At 41.8% G+C, this 16605-nt stretch overlaps 1 pseudogene; it reads left to right on the top strand.

Moving 5' to 3' along the window:
• Window positions 1-4940: 4940 nt before the first annotated feature.
• Window positions 4941-5398, top strand: LOC105293141 (annotated as a pseudogene).
• The last annotated feature ends 11207 nt before the right edge of the window (window positions 5399-16605 follow it).

A 16605-nucleotide genomic window follows, 5' to 3' on the forward strand; every position in this document is an offset into this window, starting at 1 on the left:
TCAGAATGTGTGATGTGTCCTGAGAGCACAGAAGCTTAAAAATGTCACTCGGTGGATAGGCGGTTTACTGGCAAGGGAGAGCGGAAGTTTAGAAAAGCCATTTATTGGAAAAGAGCTTTTCTGGACCCTCTGAAACCACTATAGCATTAAACTGTAGGAACTCAAAAAGAGAAAAGACAAGTATTGCGCCCCAATGCTCTGTAAACGCATAAAACTTTTCTTCTATTACAGATGAGATGCTGGTTTGGGTCAGAGAGCATAAACTTACGATGGAGACTCTTCTACTCTGTTGATTGTTTCAGCAATGGTTCAAATATAGTACTGAACTCCTGTAAAAAGCATTTTCAGAGAAGCAAAAATTTCCTATTGCCCTTAGAGGAGACTATTGCTTCTGAACTCCATTTATCTCCTCTCCTAGGGCATATGTGGTATTCTCAAAGCAATAGGACAGTTTATTCTTCTTCGGAAGCCATTTCATGCTATTCAGAGGACAGGCAAGAGGTTAAATGCCCCCAAAACTTCCAGAATCAACAATTGAGGCCTGAGTACCCCTCGAAACCTCGCTTCCTTGATTTTGCACCAGCAACCAAGTACTTTGGCCTCTTTGTATTTCTTTCAGTATTTAGTACTAGTACTTGATCTGTTTATCATAGCCCAGAATGAAGCCACTGACTCTCGCTATTAATCCAAGGTAGGGCGAGTTTGAAATCTAAATATACATGAACTAAGGAATAATCTTTCCAGCAAACCCCATTAAAGCAGAACTTGAAATAAGTACATGGGATCTGTTATCTTAAGAGTTTCCTCTATGTCTCTCAGAGAGAGGATCAAAAAACTAGAATTTGGGATTTTTTTTTTTTCCCTAAAGTGTGCAGAGGGATGATAATTTGGCAAGGAAAAATTTTAACTCTATTTTATTTAGTAGAAAATACATTGCTCACTAGAGAAAAGCAACCATTCCATTTTAGTTTACTATATATCAGTCCCAAGTGACTTGGTCTAGTAAGGAAAGTACAAGCCATGGGTTTTATAGACAGGGGTTTGAATAGCAGCACTACCACCTGTTGTCTGTGTGGCCTTGAGTGAGTGTTCTGACCTCTCTGAAACTCAGCATCATCACATATAAATGAGGCTATTGACACGCAGCCCAGAATGTTGCTGTGAGGATTCAATTGCACTTCAAGAAGCTGAGCAAGGTAGCCAGGAGTGGTGGCTGTTCTGCATCTGTTCTCACTGCACTGCAGAGTCCATCATAGCATTCATCACCATATTTCATAATTGCTTATGTCATCTCTGACTTTCCCCAATATCCTGTTAGGGCAAGGGCCTTGTCTAATTTGCTCACCTTTACATTATTCACTGACACAGGCCTAGTACAGAGGAAGCTTTCTATAAATATTTTTGGAAGGAAAGAAAGAAGGAAAGAAGGGAAGAATAGTTTTGTTAGAATAGTGAGCAAATGATTAAAAGCACAGACTTTGGAGTCAAAATGAATATCAAATCCAAATTCTGTGACTCACTAGCTGGGTGATTTTGAGCAAGTTATTCAACTTTCATCTATAGAAAAAAGATAATAATACCTACCTCAAAGAGATGAGATAAGGGTTATAAGATTTGCTTTGCAAAGAGTTCAGCATCGTTCTTAGCACATGGTAAGCGCTTGGTGATCACTATGTAGTTTAACCGAAGTCATCTTTCTGATTGTCACATTAAAAACTTTTGGGTAATGATTGCTTTGATCCTTGCTGAATGAAATGGGCAAAGAAATCATGCAGGAATTGCCTTCTGTTTTCACTAGAAATAAGGTTAAATAATCAGCACTATCCTGTAACTGCATGCAGGAAAGGATGAGCTGCCACTGTCATTAGCAAGCCTAACCCTGTGGGGTGTGTGGAATTTTAACCAATTCAGACAGGCATTTGAACACCCCTATCTGGATGTCCAAGGCACAGGGCTGCGTTCTGTGGTGTTCAGGTATAAAGCACATTCTGCTCTCCAGGAGCTGACAACTCATAAATCACTATAAGAAAAGTGCTCTAGTCCAAGTGCAGACCATGGACTGAAACCCACGGAGTAAGGAGAGGTGCCTGCTGATTGGGAAAATGGGCTCTAGGTACAAATTGCTGTCTCATTATTTTCTGACTGGGAGAAACTTTATTTCCTCATATATAAAGCGAGAGCAACTGGAGTATCTGCTTCATGGAATGGTGATAAGCATTAAATGAGATGATACTCGTGACTGGACACAATGCCTGGTTCGTGCTCAGTAAATGTTAGCCATTATTGTTGTGGCTATTATTATTATCCGGCTAGTATTATTTTAACTGGACAATAGTAATATTCTTACAAATATTAACATATAGTTTAACTGCTAGCATATTATTCTCTATCTCTATCTTACTATAGTTAATATCATAATGTTAATCAGTATAAAACTAATAGTATGATAATAGCATTTGTAACATGAGAACTGCTTCATGGAAAATTTAGCTTCTGAGCTAAATCTTGAAAATGGGCAGCATTTAGGCAATGTTTGGCTATTCAATATCTAAGGAATGAAAGCATGTACTTTTATCTGATGGCTTTAAAGTTTCTAATCAGTTGTAAGTTTAACATTCTCCAAGTATGGGGCCACGTGCAGAAGGCTCCGTTACCAAAGGGTTAATGAGGATTAGCCTGGAACCAGATATTGTCAGAGGTGAAGGAGACAAAGAAATGCCATTTAGCAGAAATTCCCCAGGTCAGTGCTTTCCCATGTTCGGCCTGCTTTACCCACCTAGACATCCCACAGGAGAGCAAGGGCAGTGCTCATCAGAGCATTCCACACACTATACATATTCGCTTCACAACTACTGGATTATTAGTATTTATGTTGAAAACAAATTCCCCTTTGGGACTCCTGCTCAACTCTATTGGCACCTGGTGGATCCTTTAATATTTAAGTTCCTCTGTCTTCAAAGATCCACATCAGAGTCTTTCCTGAGGCTGAGGACTGAACGTTCTTGCACCTGGGAATTTCCCTCGTGGCCAGAAAACCCAAAGAGGGAAGCGTTTCATGCATAAAAGAAATATTAAAGGGAGAAGATAAGGCAAAGTAGAGGGGGTGGATCTTGAAGTCTAAAAACCACACATAAAGATTTAAATTAGCCTTCCTCTACGCCTTCTATTCCCATTAGAAGCTTATAAAACAGTGTGTGTGTGTTTATACACACGAGTGCACATGTAGGCATTAGGAAGGGCACAATAATTTAGAGCTGAAATTTGCATTGACTTCCCAGAAAATGTTTCATGAAATTTGTTTGTAAAATAAATCTAAGGCGGCCATTCTCAAACTTCAATGAGCACAGAACCACCTGGAGAGCTGCTGAAAATTTATATTTCCAGCTCCAGGGAGCTTACTTCAGTAGGTCCAGGATGGAAGTCTGGAATCTTTATTTTTAACAAGCATCCATGTAATTCCGATGCAAATGGTTCTTGAATCATTTTGAAAAATGCTAGTCTAAGGTTTATATTTTTCTCTCTCTACATTTTTTTCTGTCCTTCTATTCATTTAAAGACAACTTTTAAATATTTTTTCCAATTTTCTCACTAAGCACAAGATTCCCATCATTTGCACAGGTAGATTTTTTTTTTTCCATTTTTGGAAATGATTTCGTTTCTGAAAGCTAAAATGCCTTTTCATTGAATTGCGCTGGGGCAAATGTAGTGGAGACAGCTTTATTTATTCTCAGCTAGATGATGACAGAGAATACCAGAAAAATTTTCTCTTGAGGGCTTTCTCCAAAAGCAGTTAAAACAGGGAAGTCAGCTGAACGGGGTCTCCTGTGAGCTGTCCCTTCCCTGTTAACTTAAAAGCTATGTGGTCAACTTCTGCACAGAGCACATAGCCACAGAAACTTAGCCATATGTGCCAGGGGGAATCCAGGGCTATGGTTTGCTATGTGTGAGCCGCACTGTGCAAGTATGAGGCAAACTAGAGGGACTCTGGCACCCAGTCAAGAGGCAGGTAACACAGGAGCCTGCCCGAATCCTGCTGTTCTGAGATTTGCCCTCCCGTGGCTTCCAGTGGAAGGGCCCAGGCACCTGTTCCGAAAGAAGGAAACTTGACAATGTAATTCGTGATGTCCTATGTGTCCTCTCTTCATCTGAAGTTGGATAAACTCTGCTCTTGGAGGAGGTGGAGGAAGGATAAAGGAAGGCTCTTGGGTACCAGGACCAGATCATTGCCCCTCAGAACAAGCTCTGCTATGGAGGGCAGGCACTGAGTAGGAGAGCAGGAGTGATGTTAGATACTGAACTTAATCGCAGCTATAAAAATCCTCCTAAGAAAGAAAATTGTCTGGGAAAGTTGTCACAAAGCTGTTAGAACAATAGTTAACCCCTTTGCTCTTCAACAAAGTGGCTGTAAGTCCTGCTGTTTTAACATCTATGAATTTCAGTTTCTTCTTCTATGAAATAAGGGCATTGCAGCTGATGATTTCTATGAGCCCTTCCAGCGCCAACATCCTAAAAATGAATGTTTTATCCAAGTTATACCTGAGAAGTTTCTTATGATTAGCTACAATGATCTTCAATAGTTGAAAAGTTAGTTAGCTATTATTGTGTAACAAACTACTCCAAAATTTAACACCTTAAAGCAACCATTTAATTTTGCTCACAGTTTTGTGGGTCAAGAATTCAGGAAGAGCTCAGCTGGGTGATTCATCTCTGATTCCAGCAAGGGCTAGAGGATACATTTCTGAGATTCTGTGTTAACTTCTTTACTCACTTATCTGATGTCAACCCGCCACAGTCAGCATTCAAATAGAAATTAACTTCCAACGTGATTAAAGCTACCCACCCACCCCAAAATATGTTCTTTCACAAAACTAATGATTCAGCCTTCTTAAAACAAGAAATCTGGTCTTCTTTGCCTTGGGAGCAAGTCTCCTGCCAAAGCCCCTCTTCCCCTGAAAATGTATGCCCACACCAAATTTGTCTGCACCCCCTCCTTGTCAGGAGCACCTCTCAGCTGCTGAGCCAATCACTGTCTACGGTGGTGCCGAAACAACCTGAGACACTGATAAGAGCCTCATCAGCTTGGCGGCTCCATGTCCCCTAATCTCATTTACTTCTAGCCGCATTTTTCAAACCAGCGCCATTTCAAGGGACATTGACACAGCAGCCAAGTTCACTGGGGCGGGGCTGACACAGTAGGGGTGGCTGGCTCTGGGGCTGGAATTGGATTGTGTTTGGAAACTTCATCATTAGTTATGCCAGGAACCCTTCTCTGAAGCAACAGCTCTTCTCCTATACCATTCTGGGCTTTGCCCTCTCAGAGGCCATGGGTCTTTTTTGCTTGATGGTGGCCTTTCTCATCCTCTTCACCACACAAAGGAGCTGTCTCCACCTCCCGTAGTTCTTTCTCCAGGGTCTCATCTGCCCCATATGTTCCTTTTCCTATATCTCCCCAGGCAGCCTGGGGAAAGTGGTTGGCTCAGCGTTTGGCAGACGGAAGACAAATAAATACTGTATTAATAAGCGGGGGCGGGGGGGGCGGGGGACAAGAAAGCTGTTCGAGATATCCAATGATTGTTTTATAGTCACTTCATACCCAGACAAGAAGCTGATTGCTGAAGAAGGTCAGGTTCATAAAGACACTGTATATAGACCAAAAAGCTATTTTTAAATAGAAACCGATAGCTGTTAAAAATAAACAAGTGGGGGAGGAAAAGACTTGTTTTAATGTAATTGACTTTTATCTTTGATAATGCTCAGCCCTTGGCTGTTTCACAAAGAATGGCATGAGAATTGCTAAGAAGTATCCAGTAACTATCTACAAAGCCCTGTTACTGAGGGCCACTTCATGGGGGCAGAGGATAAGCTCATTGCTTAGTGCTCTGCTTATGGTACTCAGTGTGACACAGATGCCACCCTTGCAGTCTACACACAAACAGATCTTTGTTGTTCTGGGTGCAGCAAATTCTTTACCATGAATAATCCACTACAACAAGTGCTCCCTTTAGTTCCTTCTCAGCCTTGAGAGTATTTGAGCTCCCAAGAGAAAAGAAATCAGTACTCAACAGGAATTAAATGCTAGAAATTTTCTCTTGAAGCATTGCTAAGGAAAAGAAAGGGAATGACAGCATTTATCCTTCAAATATGGCAAAAGAAAGAAATGAATACATTTGAAACATAGACACAGAGTGCTACAGTAACGAGGAGGCAGAGTGGTGGAGCAGTGAGGCGCCCGGGCCTTGGAGTAGCGTAGTCTGGGTTTGCATCCACGCCTCATCAATTCCCAGCCATGACACTTTGGACCAATAACTGACCTTACCTGTACCTCACTTTTTCCTCAGAGGTAAGGAAAAGACCACAATAGAAACATCTATCTCATAAGGCCACTTGCTGAGGGTGAAATGAACTGATCCCTGCCGAGTACTCAGCATGCAGTAAGCACTCGATACATATTTCTACTATTATCACCACATAGTGGGCTCACACATACATTGCTCTTCAGGTGTGCAAAGAAAATATAGTTTCTTAATTTTGTTCATTATTATTATAATATTCCTCAGGAGTTCCCCCACTGCATGGGTTGATTGGGAAGGGAAGATTTTAAACATGTCGTTTAAACATGTCATTTAATACCTCGACCTCTTCTGGTTTGAATACTTTTGTGGATGGGATGACTCCATATTGTTTAGGTCATCTACAGTGTCTCCCCTTCCCTACGTTTTTCACTGAAATGGAGTCAGAATATATATGGAAGGTGAGGGCCCAGGACTCACAACCCTGCTTTGGTGCTTGCCTGTCTCTGCAGTGGAGTATACCTTGTCCTGGACGAGCATTGCCTATGCAACAACCATAGAACCAGCCATCCGTTCCTCGATCTCTGCAGTGCCCCTGGCCTCTAGTAGCTCCAAGTCCTATCATCAGGGAAGACTGGAATTTTTGGATTTCCCGCTCAACATGTACAGATCCTAAGGAGCCAGGGGCCTTGCTTCAGGCTCATCTACCTGTGATCTCCCACCAACCTGAGCCACTCTGTCACTGTCACTCCAACATGGAGCCAAATGTTGGGCATCTCTGAGGACAGCGGTTCCTATCAGGAGAGGGGCGCAATTTTGCCTCCAGGTGACATTTGGCAACATCTGGAGACATTTTGATTGTCACAACTGGGGAGATAATAGTGGCATCTAGTAGATAGAGGCCAGGGATGCTTCTAAACGTCCTACACTTCATGGGACCGCTCCGCAGAAACAAAGTTTTACCTGTCCCAGAGGTGGAAGAAATCTGTCCTAGAGGTTCCCAGCACCCCCAGGCCACAGTGAGGAAAGCAGCCCACTAGATTCAAGGGTCTAAGTTCTCCTTAAACCTATCTAGATGTTTCTACCACACAGCCCAGCCTCCCTCTTCCATTAGCCTGGGTTTTACTCTGACATTGGAGTTAGTAGGAAGGTAGGGACATGGGTTCCTCACCAGCTTGCTCCTCCTGTCTCTCTACTTCTCACATTTCACCAGGGGCAGAAACAGCAGGCTTTCCTAGCCTCTCCTGGGTGACAGAGATTTTCCTCAACATCATTTGCTCCTCATCCTTTCCTAGATGTCATTTGCCCTGGGATCTTCTCCGGGGCCAAAAGCAAGTAATGAATATAAGGAGAGAAGCTGACTTATCACTGAAGAAAGGTAAACTGAGAGGTATTTCAAAATTACTCTATTGTTCTTTCATTAATATTTATAAACATTATATAACCAGCTACTTTTCTTATGCCAGGCAGTGACTTAATAAAATATGCAATCAATGGAATTACTTACACTTTAAAGTATTTATTACTACCCCAAAACACCAAAACAGATTTTTTGAAGGGAGGGGAGGTGAATCTTTTTTCCTAGGTGGCCTCCCCTCCGAAGTTCTACTCTGACTGAAGAAGCCCTCTTTGTAGGTCTCATTTGTGCCACTCTCCACCTGTGAAACCTGAGCTGAGTGCCTACGCTCTCATCATCAGGCTTTCACGTGTTGATGGCTGCAGGTACTCTTTGCCTCGGGCCTGAAAGCTGTCTGCAATGACAGGTGGTCCAAAGCTGATCATGACACAGGACAGCAGCATGATTACACACACAGGCTCTGGAGTAAGGCTGTGGAGTGGGAATGCTGGCTCTAGCGTTTGCTGGAGGTAGGAAAAGGGGGAAGGTACTTTATTTCCCTGGTGCTCAGTTTCCTGAATTGTAAAATGGAGCTGGTGATAATATCAACCATACTGAGAGTTTTAGTCAGCTTGGGCTGCCATAACATAACACCACAGACTGAGTGATTTAAACAATAGAAACACTTTCTCACAGTTCTGGAGGCTGGAAGCTTGAGGTCAAGGTGCTATCATGGCTGGTTTCTGATGAGCCACTACCCCTGGCTTGTAGACAGACAGCTATCTTCTCACTGTATCTTTATGTGGCCTTTCCTCTGTGTGCACACAGAGAGGGTGGGGGAAGGACTCTCTTGTGTCTCCTATTTTTATAAGGACGCCAGTTCTGTCAAATTAGGACCCCACCCTCATGCCCTCATTTAATCTTTATTACCTCCTAAAGGCCTGATCTCCAAATAGAGTCGCATTGGAGATTGGAGCATCAATATATGAATTGGGGCAGAGGAGGACACAATTCAGTCCACAACATAGAATTTCTTTAACTCTTTTCCCATTTAGAAAAAAAGAAGTGCAGCTCGCTACCAGCATTCATTTGATATCAGGCTTAGGAATGCTACATTTTCTAGGATTTAACATTTTCAGCACTCAAACTACTAAAAACAGAATGTTATCAATAGAATGCGGTTATTTGTTTCCAAAGACTATCGATATACTAGAGCGATGAGAAAATAATAATAAAAGCAAGATATTTTATGGCAAATTTTGGGGATAAGATTAGGACCGTAATCTGTGATTTACCTCAGGGTAAACACTGCAGCCGCGAGCAAGCGCCGCCAGCGAGTATTCTCGGGGCAAATAGGGAAATGGGTTAAAGAATACATGAGATGGTCCATGTAAAGTATTTGAACCTAGTAAGAATTCAATAATGTCAGTTATTATTGTCGTTTGTTGCTATTGTTGTTATAGAGCACCGTCTGACCAGGACAGGAAGGTTTATTGCTTGACACCTACTATGAAAGGAGTTTACTGAGTAGGGACCAGGAAAGGAAGACATGGTGCTGACATGCAGTCTTGGTCCCAGACAGACAGGTGCCAGAAAGAGCCCAGAGAAAGTGCCATATTTGGCAGAAAGGAGGAGGTAAGTGCTTTCAAAGGGGACCAGATCATCAGTGCTACAGAAAACAGCATCCATTGATTTATTCCACAAACATAGTAACAGCTGCCATTTATTTAACATTTAGCATGTGCTGAGCACTTTATGTACATTATCTCTACTAACTCTCTCCCAACAACCTCAACAGATGGGGACTTTGAGATTCAAAGAAGTTAAATGGCCTCATCAAACTTTCACAGTTAATAAGTGGCAGAAGTTTAACTCAGTTCCAAGACTATTGGATCCCAAAGACATGCACTTTCTTCCTGGACTAGAGTCATGCACAACCTCGGTGATATGAACATAAAGATGAAAAGATGTAGTCTCTTCCCCAGAGTCATTATTAACTAGAAATACTTGCAGCATTTGGAAGGGACTAGAAAAATTATCCATTGCTCCTAAAGTATTGAGCTGAAAATTAAAATATGAATTGGAGAGATAAAAGGATTAAGGACATTGCATTGGTTGACTATACCTTGTTATTGCATAACAAGTAATTCACTCAAAAATTCAGTGGATTAAAACAATAATAATTTATTCTTGCTCACAAGTCTGTAGGTCAGCTGGGTATTGCTCATAAGGCTGTGCTCAGCTTCAAGCTATAGGTTAGGCTGTACTTGGCTCCATGCTGAAGTTCCCTATGTCATCTAAGACTCAGGCAGAGGGGTAGCAGCTACTTGGGGAAAGCTCTTCTCATAGAGATGAGAGAAGTGATGCCTTTTGAGGCCCAAGTACAAAACTGGCACATAGTCACTGCTACTTACACCCCATTGGCCAAAGCAAGTCTCAAGCTAATGGGAAAGTCACATGGCAAAGGGTGAGGATAAAGAATTGAGGTCAATAATTCCACCTACGAAAGACATTTTCTGATTTGGGGGTGGAGGTGGCTAACAGAGGGGCATGGAGTGGGTAGAGAGGATCTATAAAATCTCACTAACTTTCAACAAATTTGTCAGAATTTGCCTATGCATAAAACACCACATTTCCTCATTTCTCCAACTGAGATCATGAAAGACAAACCCTCCCACCCTCCCACTTTCCTTGTCCTTTTCCTTAAAAAGTATACAAAATTGTAGGATGCCAGAATATTAGGCAAGCCTGGCTAAAAAGAGAGATCCCTCTAGTCTCAAGTTTAACCATTTCTAAGAGTAGCGTTTGACAAATATCTGTGAAAAATGCATTTGGGTCTCAGAGTCCCAATTTGGTGTTTAATCTACACCCTTGTAATCTCAAATGCAAAGACACCAGCCTAAGTACTTGACAAATAGGAGCAGGTATGCTAATAAAACAAAAAAGGAAAACTTCTAGAAACATAAATCTGAAAGGACTGGGGCCAGATTTTATTACAGAAAATCAGAGTAGGCCTCTAGTGGTATCACATTACTGAATATAGCTGTATTTATCTTGTGCTGTGTTGGCTCAGCAGTTCTGATGATGGGGTTGTTTTTGAACTGGGAGACACACAGTACCATTGGAAAACTGGATTGGTCTCTCTTTTCAGTAGGGATCTCCCCTGGCATCATTTTCTGTTTTCTTTCTTATTTAGACAAGCTCAACGGTATCAACTATTTCAATTTCCATAAAGCAAGAACACTAATGAGCTCTTTTTAGGGGTCTATGCAGTGTCTAGGTCCCTCCTGCTCTCAGTCACTTATAGGATATAGGAAGACACTCCATGTAGCTTAGTGCTTAGGTCAACGTCCAGGTGCCTTTTCGTGCTAAACTATAGGACCTCCAGGGTTGTGTGGCCCCGAAGTCCAATCAGCAAGGAATTACAGATCTCCAATCAGCAAGGAATTACATATCTCCTACAGCGTGCCTATCACTGTTGTCAGGCAATGGGATGTCACAAAGGAAGAAAACAACGTATAGTGTCCGAACAGAAAATAATTACTATCTATTCAGTCATTAGGTTTGGAGCTGCTGTGACTTTAGTTGCACTACTGGTGGGGTACTGAGGATTAAGAGTTTTAGGCTTTTTTTTTTTAATTTAAAAAAAAAAAACCCCACAAAGCCAAATCAGATAACTAATTTTGAAGCAATTACAATGCATTTTATCCTATTCTTTTGCCAAAGAGCACCTTATCTGAGCTTGTTTTCCCTTTTACTTTTCCTTCTAAGTCACAACAGTATCTCCTCCTGAGTCAGGGGAAAAAAAAAAAAAAGAAGGAGCACAGACCAAACAGATTGGAAAAGGGAGTGATGACTGGACTGGGTGCCCACGTTGTGCTGAAGAGGGAACTTGAATCCAGCATCCACTAAGTCTTAGGGTTGGATAGATTCATTCAAGTGTGCATGACCAACCTCACATTATGGTGGGAATTTTTTTTTCCCTGTGAACATATGGATGTGTTAGTATTTAGGAGGCAGCTAAGTTAAAAAAGAAAAAGAGAAAACAAAGTTGAGATACAGTACTTTTTATTACACCAAGGCCAAGTTCCAGATTTTGTGTGTGCTATTAATATATTGTCTCTGGTAAAAGTCAACGAATTTTTTAAAGATTAATAAATAAATAAGCACCGTTGTCTAAGGCAGTGGTTCTCAAACTCTTGAGTACATAAGAATCTCCTTGGGAATTGTTAAAAATCTAAATTTCAATATAGTAGGCCCAGAGAAGAGCCTGGGAATCTCCATTTTTAATCTTCTTCAGAAGATGCGGTTTGTGAACAAGACAATAAAAAGCACTGATCTAACTATCTGTCTGGTTTTCTTTGATTTACTCTTACATCACGTGTCATGATCTGTTCCTGACTGTACCAGTGCATTGTCTACTCCTGTTTTTCAGGAAACTTTTGTCTCACTGTGGCTATGTTCGTCTGTTGTAGGCATCAGATGAGGGAGAGATCACCTGAGTTGTTAAAGAGGAAGACATGAGCCCTTTTATTGCAAGACTCAGAGCACAACACCAGAGACCTCTAGATCAGTAGTTTCAACCAGGAGTGAGCTTGCCCCCCATACTTAGCAATATCTGGAGACACTTTGGGTTATCAGAATCTCAAGATGAGGTGTGCAGTATGGAAGGGCGCTATTGTATCTGGTGGTTAGAGACAGAGGTGCTACTAAACATCTTGTAATGCATGGGACAGCCATCCCAAAGAATTATCCAGCACACAGTTTACCATGCTGAGGGTGAGGAACCCCATTTTAGACACAGCTGTTCTTCAAAGAAAACTTGGAAAGTTGACACTCTTTCTTCATGTGCTCAAAAGTATATTGATCCCAGATGATGGAGGATCTTGAATGCCATTCTTAGGTGTACACTCACTCATGCATATTTAGTAAGCTTAGAAGAACAAGGAAAATCACATGTTGCCTGCAGAACAATTGGCCCAGAGGAGTCTAAGTCATGATAACCAATGCAAAATAAATAGCTCTTAGTAGACATATGCATACTGAATTTTGACACACACACACACGAAAAAAACCCACATCATAGTAGATCAATGACTCTCATTGATTTTAGCAAATATTTGTTTTTTAGCACAAACTCATTAAGATGTGGCCGGGACAAGGATAAAAATAGCACGGTCTCTATACTCATTGTTTTTTATGAGTGGAGATTATGTCTACCCCAAGAACAATGACATAAAGTAGAGAGAGATGGACTCAAAATGGAGCACATGAGACTACAGTAAATAAAAGAGAGGAATCCTGAATCTTCTGATGGAGAAGGGGCAGGGGGCATGGAGGAAGCAAGGGTGCTAGTTTTTGAATTTGCTCTTAAAAATCAGTACTATTTAGACAGAAGACATAAAAACAAGGTTAAACAAGCAAGGGTTCAGAGCCAAAAAAAAAAAAAAAATGCAGAGTGGCATTGGTGCAGGTGGTGATCCCAGAAGAGTGAACAAGAAGTTTGCACTGATATGTGAGAGAGAGAAGTGAGGTTGGCTCACTTTGGGAAGGTTTTGACTGCTCGGCCAATGCGTTTGGGCTTTATTTTATGGGTAGTTAGTAGCCTCCTCTAATCCCTAATCCAATTTCTGTAGCTCTAAAAATTTCTTGTACAAAATCAGTAGGCATGTGGGCACATACTTGCCCTGGAGGGCTAGCCCCGCCCTTTCATTTGCTCAGTATCTATTTCCCAGCTGCAGACTGAGCTCTCTGGGAGGCCTATTGAATATTGAATATTGAACTCGGTGGCAGGTCATATCAGGAGTATGAGGAGAGGAATTTCTATTTAAAAAGGTTTATATAAAAACTACACAATCCTAAGCACCTTGGAGCCAAGGTCCCGGCTCTCCCAGGAGTTCACAAACAACTTCTCTTTCTTAACATAGACGGCCCTTTGCTGTCAGGTCAGGGGTGAGTAGTTGCATGAGTTTCACTTGCGTTCCCTGAAACAATATTAGGTGTTTCATAAAAACAACTCCATAGTCAGATAAGTTGGGAAAATGTCAAATCATATTTTCTTTCTTCCAGCGTCTCCAATGAAGTTTCAAAATTTCCCTGCAGAGCATCACGCTAAATATTCTGAGGACTTAAAAAAAAATGCAGTTGACTTTGATCAACCCAGATTTTCCAAATGAACTTATTTGACTTGAGGATCTTTTTATTTATTTATTTTTAAATAGCATACATACCAATATTTCATGGGTTCTTAGGTATTTAACAAGCACTTACGATGTACTGGGTTCTGTACTAAACACTTTACAAAATATTACCTCATTTAATCCTCATAACATACCTATGAGGTAGATAGTATTGGTTTATTTTATAGATGAAAAAACTGAAATACACAGCAGGGTGCAGGGGGAGCAAGGAGCTTATTTTGCCTGTGTCGGCCAGGCAGCAAGGCTCTACAGTGCATGATTTTTAACCAATATATGGAACTCCACATGGAAATTACAGTGTTCTAGAGAGGCTGTCCTGGTCAAGAACAAGGAGGGAACCCGGTTCCTTTGTTGAGAAGCTTCCTTATCTACTTGTGCTACTTCTAAGTGCCCTATTTGCATCTGTGCTCTGATTTAACAAAAGTTTTCTCTCATAATGGGCCAGAAGCAGAGGTGGGGAAGGAGAGACAGTAGCCAGCCTGGGCTGAAAGTGCCACAGTGGAAACTGTGAACAGGATGTATAAATCGAGGGACAGTATCGATTCAGAGGTACACTGAAGCCAGAAGCAAGATCATAAACTCCAGACTGGTGGCTTGGAGGGGACTTTCAAGAGCATCACCTATGCCTCTCCTTTTACAAACAGTTGAGAAACTTGAACCTGAGAGAATGTGTGCCTTGCCCAAGGTCTCAGGGTTATAGCCGGGTGCCTATTTCCTGGTCTAGGTCTTTTTCCTACACATAACTACAATGCTGCTAACTTTAAAGATTGAGAATAGCTTGGATGGAGCCACTCTGATGACAGAAGCTATCAAAAATTAGTCTCTGCTGACAGGGAGTTAGCACAGGATGACTCAGCCGAAGAGCACAGCCCAGCTAACTTACCTCTTTGCCTTCCACCCTTTACAGCTGGTTTCCTTAAAGGAGGGGCAATAATCTGGCATGCTTTTCTTAAGAGCAAAGTACCCTTTACCCTATAGAATTCCCTGGAACTAAGACACTAGAGTACAGTACACGCTGCAGTTTCTTAATTTCTCCAAAACTTGCTACTTGCCACAGTAAGTAGACACACTATACAATGTTCATTGGAGAAAGGGAGCTGCTTAGTCAATGGCAGGCAAGAGATGAGTCCCCTTTGAAGGCCGGTGTGGGTGGGAAGACTAGGTAGCCATCCCCACAGATGCAGGAGCTGCCAAAGTTTCTGGTAAAGGAGCCCATGTCCTGCCCCCACACATGTCACTGTCACTGAGCCAGGCCGGCTGGGTCTAAGAACAGGAGCCTTTAGAAAAAGCTCTTGGCACGGTTCTGTGCCTCCCCTTCCAAGCTCTGAATAAAGCCAGGCAGAGCCAGGGCAGGCCTGCTGCTCAGCCCTGAGAGCTTGCCTCTGCCCTGAGCCAGACTTACCCTGGAACTCACTGCTTAGAGATGCCTGTTCAGTATGTAGCATGGACGGCTGCACACAATATGGCAGACACGGCCAACTCAATTGCTCCCCATGAGAAAACCCAACTCTGAGATGAGTTTTTTGGACTGTGAACCATGATCTGAGAAGATGGAAAATAAGCAAACACATGTGTGTATGAGCAAAAGAGGAAGAGGAAGGGAGAGGACACATAGACAGAATTCTATGCCCAACCAACTCAAAACACAAAGAACTTGTAGCATATGAGGGAAACAGAACGATCTTATAATATATGGAAACTGGAATGTTAATGTGAATTAATGAAGAGCCTCAATATTATAGCATAACAAAGAAATTCTATTTTACTACATGTGGGCTCATGCAACATTTCAACCAATAGTAAGAGGGAAGAAAGAGTTAATTCACCCTTTAAATCCCACCTCTCCTGAAAAATCTTCCCTAATCTCTGTAATCCACGTAGACATCTACTTTCTGTGCCATGATCTCAAATTGATTTGCCTATATTTCTTCTGTATCCTTGGGTCAGGCCAGGGTGTAGGCAGCAGAAGAATACAGCCAAGGATTCAGATGTGGCTCAGTCTCAGTCAGATCGCCAAGATCATAACAGATGGGGAATGAGAAGTCCAGGTCTGAAAAAGAATGAGAAAGTTCCTCTTTGTCAGAGCAGATGTTGGGTTAAAAATCTAGTGAGACAAATACATCTTAAGGAGTTAGACAGGTATCAAAGACAAAGGCAAAAAAGGTCCAGAGCACAGCAGGTCAGAGAAGTTGAAGAAAGAGTCCTAAAGAACAGGAACCCCAAATTTAGGGTTGATTCCAGGGCAGAGGCCCTTATCCCTTACCCCTTTGCCCTTGTTTATGATCACACTTTCTGCTATAATTTAGTCATCTCTGGACCTCAGAAGGAGACACAGGTGTGGTTATGATATTCTGAAGAGGGGGGGAGAGTATTGAAGGGGTAGTCAGTCAGTATTTTAAATATGCCCACCACTCTTGATTGGAACAACCATAAAAGTGCAAAGAATGGACAGAAAATCATTTATTACACCCTGAGAACTACACAGATGTCATAAACTTTTATCCCCCAGTGCTTTGCTGCATCGCATGTCTGGCCAAAGATTTGTTAAGAGATAAGAGTAATTTAAAATCAGTCATTCATTGTTTAAATGCCCCAATTTTGGTTCTAGTCAGTCACCCTTAAAGTGTAATTTAGTCAACAAATATATATTGACTGCTTACTATGCACCAGACATAATGCAAAACTCTATAAATGTGTGGGGAATAAGACCAAGAATCAGCCCCTGGCATCCTGAAGCTCCCCATGAGCCTAATGGAAACATCCTTCCTTCCTTCCTTCC

Source organism: Pteropus vampyrus, unplaced genomic scaffold, assembly GCF_000151845.1.
Source record: "Pteropus vampyrus isolate Shadow unplaced genomic scaffold, Pvam_2.0 Scaffold68, whole genome shotgun sequence".
In the NCBI taxonomy this organism is placed as follows: domain Eukaryota; kingdom Metazoa; phylum Chordata; class Mammalia; order Chiroptera; family Pteropodidae; genus Pteropus; species Pteropus vampyrus.